The following is a 7,854-nucleotide window of genomic DNA, read 5'->3' on the forward strand; positions in this document are numbered from 1 at the left end:
AATGATGACAGAATTTTCATTTTTGGGTGAACTGTCCCTTTAAGAAACATTTATTATTATTATCAATGTTGAAAACGGTGGTGCTGTTAACATTTTTTTTTTGTTGTGAAAACCGTGATTATTTGCTAAATAGAAAGTTCAAAATAATTGATTTGAAGTAGAAATCTTTTGTAACATTACACACGTCTTTATTGTCACTTTTAATCAATTGAATTCCACCTTGCTTTATTCATTTAATATTATATTCCTACAAGAACGTTTGAATGGTAATGTAGGCTACATGCAGACACATTGTAACAAACGAAATAAGAAAAGCGCTCTCATTAGGGGATTTTTTTAAGTACTGAGATACATTCATACGATGATTTCAGGCAAATGAAAACTTTTTCACTCTTGTGGAAATTACAACTGGGCTAACATGACTGTTACAGTAATAAAAGTCATTTTTATGGGTCAGGTCAGGCATAAACCTTCAGGTAATAACAGTACATTTCACTTATAGTAGAAGAGTGATTGCAGTATGAAGAAAAAAATCAATCCTCCAAGATTTAATCATTGTTTATCACAATACACTGTTATCTCATAGCACTCTCCATATGGAGCAGAAGACAGGACCTGTCAAGTGGTGAAATTATACAACAGTTTCAGTCTTATGTTTCTGTATTCATCTGTGCTAGATTATAAAGAGTCCTTTCTTTTCCGTTCATGTCTTATTTTAATGGTCTGTAGGCTGGAGAACAAATCCATGATTTGGACTCTCGTTCTGACGGCACCCATTCACTGCAGAGGATCCACTGGTGAGCAAGTGCTAAATTTCTCCAAAGCTGTTCTGATGAAGAAACTCATCTTGGATGACTGTTCCATTGTTGTATAAAATCAGCTGTTTTTGTTGTGATCACACTGCTGAGTAATTATTAATATCGAGCACGTGCAGAAGCGGATGGATCATGCTGATGCGTATGAGAGCTCAGAGCACTGGCTGGAGTCGAGAAGTCTGGAGAGCTGTGGACTGTCTCTCTCTCTCACCTCCTGTCACTCTGCACCACTGCTCCTGTGTAAGTTTACAGAATAATAGACTCATTGCACCCTGTGCTGTTTGACTTAAACGCTGTCTACACTCGATGTGGCTCAATCTAGAATGCTCCCATTATAACTAACAAAGCTGTCAAAATGTGTAAATGGACTGATTACAGATTTGTTTGGCACAGATTTCGTCTTTAACAACAAACTCCCCTCACAATATATGTTCAGAACGTTGTTTCAAAGCACGTGAATTAGTTTGGGTCTTAGAAACCAGGTGGTGGATTAATAATCACCTGCTGTTCTAAAAAAAAAGGTATAAATGCAAGCTCAAAATTTTGTTTTTATGAAGTTATAAACCATGCTTTTAGATTTAATACACACCACTAATACAGATAGATATATAAAATTGGGTTTAAGGTAGTATTGTGTGGCTTCTTTTACAGTAAGAAAAACACAACCTTATGAAAAATAAGAGTGCTTCATTGTATTGAATGTGCACTTGCAGTGTACTTCAAATCTTAAAAGTATTTTATTTTATTTTTTTAAACTGTCGTTGGGCCTAATATAATATTAATTAAATTAATTTTACTTAAAGAGAGCACGCTTTCACGCATTTCTTTAAAAAAAATCCACTTTGTAATGTTCAAAAAGTTAAATGTTTTATTTAAAAAGTACATTTTAAAACATTGTTTTAATCATCTTTTGTCAAGCTTTAAAGAAATACACTTATTTTAATGTTGACTAACACTAAGTAATTAAAACATATGTAAGGTAATTTGGTTACACTTTATTTTAAGGCGTCCCTGTTACAATGTTATTATACATTTAAGTACTGAGTAATATCAGTTAACTACATACTTACTATATGGTTAGGGTTTGATTTGGGGTTACTTGCATGTAATTATGCATAATTTATTGTTATTATAATAGTAGGTACATATAACATGTGTAACATGGACACCTTCAAATAAAGTGTTACCGATCATTTTAACTGTAGTGTGTTATTTGATATTACATTTCATGTTACTGTATTTTAAATGTACTAAATATTCATTACAAATGTGTAATTACAAAACTATTGAAATATATGACATACAAATTCCAAGTATTTTTTTGCCACAAATTCTTGTCAGTACTCTTTAACCATATTTCAAAGACAGTAGAATAATAATGACATTACATATAAAGATGTAAATGTGTCAAAAAATATTAAAAACACCAAAAAGCACTCTAAAGCGCAACTGTCATGTTTGTATGCATTGTGACTGTAAGCTGTCAAATAGTTAAAATATTTAGTCGCGATTTAAAGAAAGAAAGAAATAAAAAACAAAACTATTGCTGGAACCAATGAGTAATGCTTTTAATTCAGTGCATTAATGTTTGAATGCTAATGTTTTAATGCTCTCATGTTTTCATGTGTAATATTTATAGTGTAGTGGAATCAGTTAGTGAAAACAGTACTAATAATTTGTGGGAGAAATGTTTTTAATTGTCATAAAAAGGTCAACGATGTAAAAATAACTTATGGGTCCTAAAAATAGGTTGTTTTCTTTTGCTTTTGGTGAAATATGACTGACATGTTCTTTGTGAATGTTTTCCAACTAGTACCAGACTGTAAATTGTGTTCTCTCTCTCTCGCTCGCTCTCTCTGTGTGTGTGTGTGTGTGTGTGTGTGTGTGTGTGTGTGTGTCAGATCTGAGAGAGGAGACGGGATGAGCAAACAGATGCACATCAGCAGTGAGTCACTGGCTGACTTTGAGGAACAGCTTTACATGTGAGCATCATCTCCTCTACTGCACAGTCACCTTAATGATGCTTTATCATTCTCGGTGCTGCTGTTTGTTTAGTTTTTAATAAAATAACCTAAAATGAGATGTTTATGCAGTGCTATTGAGATGTACCATGATCAAATTAAGTGGCTCAGTCAAGGAAACAGGAAGGTAAATTGAATCTCTGAAATCTTCACTCCACAAATCTGGTTTAAGCAGATGTTTAAGCAGAACTTTGCCATCCTGTGTTGGTTTGGTTTGATCTGTCAGGTGTTTGGGTTGGTGAACGGGTCCCCTACAGAGAGACCAGCAGATCTCTTAGCAGGATCCCAAATGAGTCATTGCTTCAACTGCATGCTTTGCTTTACTAATTGAATCAATTAAACTGCTCATTTTGTGGTTTATTTTTACTTACACCATCAAAGACTCTCATTGACGAGCAACTGCGTTTCAAAAAACAACTGCATCTTCTGTCCTTTGGCTCAGAAGTCAGCAGCCTTCGGGACAAACCACAAGATACCTGTCCACTAAGGTGGGTGATGTTGACTTTCCGATTTCCACAGCACAGATCACACACTTCTCATTTGCTCTCCACTATCCAATCAAACAAGCCTTTTTTGTAAATGGCTAATTGATTATGTGCAGTGTTATTTTCATAATTCATACGGACAGTGATCATATAAGCCCTTTGGGTTGCAGAAACGGCTCTGCCGGGCCATTATTTTCATTAGGATGCCTATAGCGTCTGTTTAGAGAGACTGCTTGTTTTATTTTCGGTTTGTCATGAGGGATGAGTGGGCACATGTGAGAACAGTTTGTACTTGTACTAGATGCCAAGAAATCACTAGAGAGAAGAGGAGAGGATGAAAGGATACGAGTGAGATAATGAGAGAAGAGGATAAAGGCCATGGTTCTAATGCATTCTTAAAACAATGTTTTTGGCCTACCATCAATCAAAATGAATTATTCATCAAGAAATCTGTATTTGAAACATGGTGATGAAATTAGTCGCTCATAGGCAGCTGTCCTAACTGAAACAAAGCCTCATATGTGACTCATTTGGAAGAGTCTGTATGGGCAGCAGCTCACACAAAGAGGGACTGACTTTACAATTGATTTCAATAGAGTTGACATTAGCATGTTGCTAATCTAAAAGTGAACCTATAATAGGTTATCTATACGTAGATACACTCAGAAAGGTACAAAAGCTGTCACTGGGAAAAGGTACCTTGCACCTAAAGGGTCCATATTGGGGAACATATTAGGGGAACTAAATTGGCTCCTACTTCAGAGTAGGAAAAATCAGTGACTTAAGTGTACGCTGATTGGCCAAACACATACGAAACACCGTATTTCCGAAACATCCGAAAACTCCGATTTTCGTGTAAATTGTGTGTTTACATTCCATCTCTGTTATCACGAATCCCACGGCACACAACAAAAACAGCTCCGATCACAGTGTCCTCCATTCACTGGTTGTTGATGTTTGTAAATGCCGCAAATAAAGATGTCACTATTGGTTGCTTCAGAGTCACTGCTGCCGGTGCGAATGCAACCAGGAAAACGGCATGAGGGGGAAATTGGTTCTCTAGGAACCACCACGCTGGCTAGTTCCTAGAGTTACTAGAACTATGCTGCTCAACACTCACGTTAACAAACCGATGGATTTTTTATGGAAAATTCCACACCACTGTGCAACCTATGGTTGTTAGAATCACAGATATCTATGTACTATCTATATGGGTTCCTTGATGAGCTTTAAAGGGATAGTTCACCCAAAAATGAAAATTTTGTCATTAATTACTCGCCCTCATGTTGTTCCAAATCCGTAAGACATCTGTTCATCTTTGGAACACAAATTAAGATATTTTTGATGGAATCTGAGAGCTCTCTGACCCTCCCATAGACAGCAAGGGTCCTTACACGATCAAGGCCCAGAAACATAGCAAGGACATCGGTAAAATAATCCATGTGACATCAGGGGTTCAACCGTAATTTTACAAAGCTACGAGAATACTTTTTGTGCGCAAAAGAAAAAAAAAGACTTTATTCAACAATTCGTCTCCTCCGCGTCACCCTAGCGCCATTTAGGAGAGTATCCACTGAACGTAAATTGCTTATACTGTTTTGTGTCAGCTGTGCCACGCGGATACGCTGTTTATGTCGTTTATGCTTTGATTTGAACGAAAATGGCGCTAGGGTGCCTTTAGAGAGAAATGCATCTTTACGGGTTACATTATGAAAGAGTTTTTGTTTTCGATTTGAATTATTTCTTTTAAAATAGTAATTTAAAGCATTCTATAGATATGTTTATCATGTCGGTGAAGCGTTCCTGCTCAAGACCAAGACGACAGAAAGCGCATCCTGTTTGTTTTCCTTATTTTACAAAAGCACAAGGTTTTGTTGATATTGTGAGTGCACACAGACCCTTTGTAGTTTCGAATGATGTATACTCTTACCTTTATGAGCTCTAGGTTAAATGTCTGTTTATTTTAGGCAAGTCGTGTTGGTTTGAGAAGGCTAAATTGATCAAACATAAAACATAATGTTTATTTTAGGCAAGTCGTGTTGGTTTGAGAAGGCTAAATTGATCAAACATAATGCTCAACTCACCGTCTGCCGCTGCCGCTTGGTCGTTCCTTTAAAAAACAAAAACTTGAATTTAACAAACATAAAATGTTCCAAACATATTTCTAAATTAACTTAATAAAGAAACAAAAATAAATATGACCACTATGACCACTAAAACCCAAAACAGAACTATTTTAATAGCTGTGTAATGGGGAAGAGAGAGAGAGAAAAAAGAGAAAAAAGCCAGTCGGTATCCAGTCGGACTCGGGCCGAGAATTCTCAACAGCTGTTGGACAAGGGCTGGGCCCATATGCACCTGCATACCCTGCATACACAGACGCTACGCCACTAATTGTACTGCTTCATATTTTTTGTAGAAACTTGTTCTTTATACAATTTTAATAATGATTAATTAATTACTTGATAGCATTATTTCTCACTTCATTTTGTACCTTTGAGTTTGTACCAAAAAATATGAAATTGGGTTCTCCACAAAGGATGCATGCTTCCTTATATGGCCAAGACAAAGAATATTTGACACAATACACAATACCTAGCTTTTGAAACGGTCTTCATATCTGGAGCTCGTTTATGATGATGCCTACGAAAGCAGCTCACTGGATTTTGGAATATAGCTACAGTTATGCCACATGTAATGAGTTTGCTGAAAGTCCGCATCAGGAGGCTCTTTGTGAGTGACACTGTGAGTGATACGCATACTGTCTCAGGCTCAGGGAGTGCTGTGCGTGGGTCACGCAGCTCCGGGTGGCTGGAGGCTGTGATCTCCTGCGGGCGCTACAGAGGGCACTGACCCGCTCAGAACTGGACACACTACTCATCATCCTCGGCTCTCGGTGAGAGTTTGTCTTGCTGTGATGAATCACAGTTTCTTAACTTAACTCGAGCCAGCAGCCTTTTCATGTCCTTCACTTTTGCAGCCGCCTTTAGACATATTTGCAGTCCATTTTCCTTAAATAGTTTGAGTGCTATAATTTGTACTGTCTGAGGAGATGGTTTAAAAATGGCAGCCTAGGCCTATTTCCTCTCCCAGCATAATAGAGTGCAACAGAAATCCTTCTCATTTTCTCCATAGAGAAATAGATTTTAAGTGATAGCATGTAGAGCTTTCAAGACAGATCCACTATGAACTGTGAGGTTGTTAAGTGGTTGCTATATTTGTCTGTAAAAGCCCAACAGCACACTCCCATGAAGCATTGCAAATCATGTAATCTAGTCTCTTTACACTCTCTTTCAACTGTTTTTTGCTTCAAAACAAAATGTTGTAATGCAGTGGCTTAATTTGGGTCTTGACTCAGAACTCTGTATCATAGTAAGTTCATGAATAGGAAAAGCAATTTGAAACCAAGGAAAATGTGTGGTCAACTGTTTGCACTCTGTGTGAGTTACTAATGCAAAATTATAATTGGAACCTTATATAATGATTATTTGATGACTATTTTTTTTATTTTCAGCCCTGATCAGACAGTAGACATTATATGTGATTTTTTTAATTTAAAACCGAACACCTGTTCACTGCAGCAGTCCGGACGCCATTGTGAGATCATAGACTGGTGTTTATGTAATACATAGTGAGATGTTTTTCATTATTGTCACTGATTGATGTGTCCTGTCATAGGAGACTGTGAAGCAAATGGCAGCAGTTTCCGGGGGGAGATATCACCTGTTTTCTGCTGCACTGGTAATCTGTTAAAGAAATCTTGAAATGAAACTGAAGTTGTATACAGTGGTGCCAAAAGGATTTGAACACTTAAGCCTAACCACTTAAAATATATGAATTTGACATTTGAAAGTGACATTTATTTTGTCAAACACTTTTCAAGCAAAGCGTTATTTATAAAACAAAATGGATCATGGATCAAATGTGGACCATGTTCATACTTAAAGAGAAATAAAAAAATTGGTTTCAAAATGATCTTTCATTCATCTTCCAAACACAATTGAAGATATTTTTAATGAAACATGAGAGATTTTAGTGTCCCGTCATTGAAAGTTCAAGCTTCAGAAAGTTTATAAAAATGTTAAAGCATTCTATAGATATATTTATCATGTCGGTGAAGCGCTCCTGCGCAAGACCAAGACGACAGAAAGCGCATCCTGTTTGTTTTCCTTATTTTACAAAAGCACAAGGTTTTGTTGATATTGTGAGTGCACACAGACCCTTTGTAGTTTCGAATGATGTATACTCTTACCTTTATGAGCAAAAATGCTGGCGTATTTTTAAGTTTCCACTGTTATAAAAAAAATAAATGCAAGTGATCGCGCTGGCGCCTCCATGTCATGCAAAGCGCGCTTTAGCATCCACTTGCCACACAAACAATTGGATATGCACCTAACAGCGCTCATTATCTAGGTTAAATGTTTTATGTCTGTTTATTTTAGGCAAGTCGTGTTGGTTTGAGAAGGCTAAATTGATCAAACATAATGCTCAACTCACTGTCTGCCGCTGCCGCTTGGTCGTTCCTTTAAAAAA

The 7,854-nt window shown here is 36.8% G+C and overlaps 1 long non-coding RNA gene across 1 annotated transcript; it reads left to right on the plus strand.

Annotated features, from left to right (window-relative positions):
- Positions 1-721: 721 nt before the first annotated feature.
- Positions 722-2,791, plus strand: LOC107676551 (uncharacterized). Its single transcript, XR_001632755.1, has 3 exons — positions 722-797; positions 935-1,055; positions 2,717-2,791. It is a non-coding gene; the product is annotated as an uncharacterized LOC107676551 (long non-coding RNA).
- Positions 2,792-7,854: the final 5,063 nt, after the last annotated feature.

Source organism: Sinocyclocheilus anshuiensis, unplaced genomic scaffold (assembly GCF_001515605.1).
Source record: "Sinocyclocheilus anshuiensis isolate Anshui unplaced genomic scaffold, SAMN03320099.WGS_v1.1 scaffold173, whole genome shotgun sequence".
In the NCBI taxonomy this organism is placed as follows: domain Eukaryota; kingdom Metazoa; phylum Chordata; class Actinopteri; order Cypriniformes; family Cyprinidae; genus Sinocyclocheilus; species Sinocyclocheilus anshuiensis.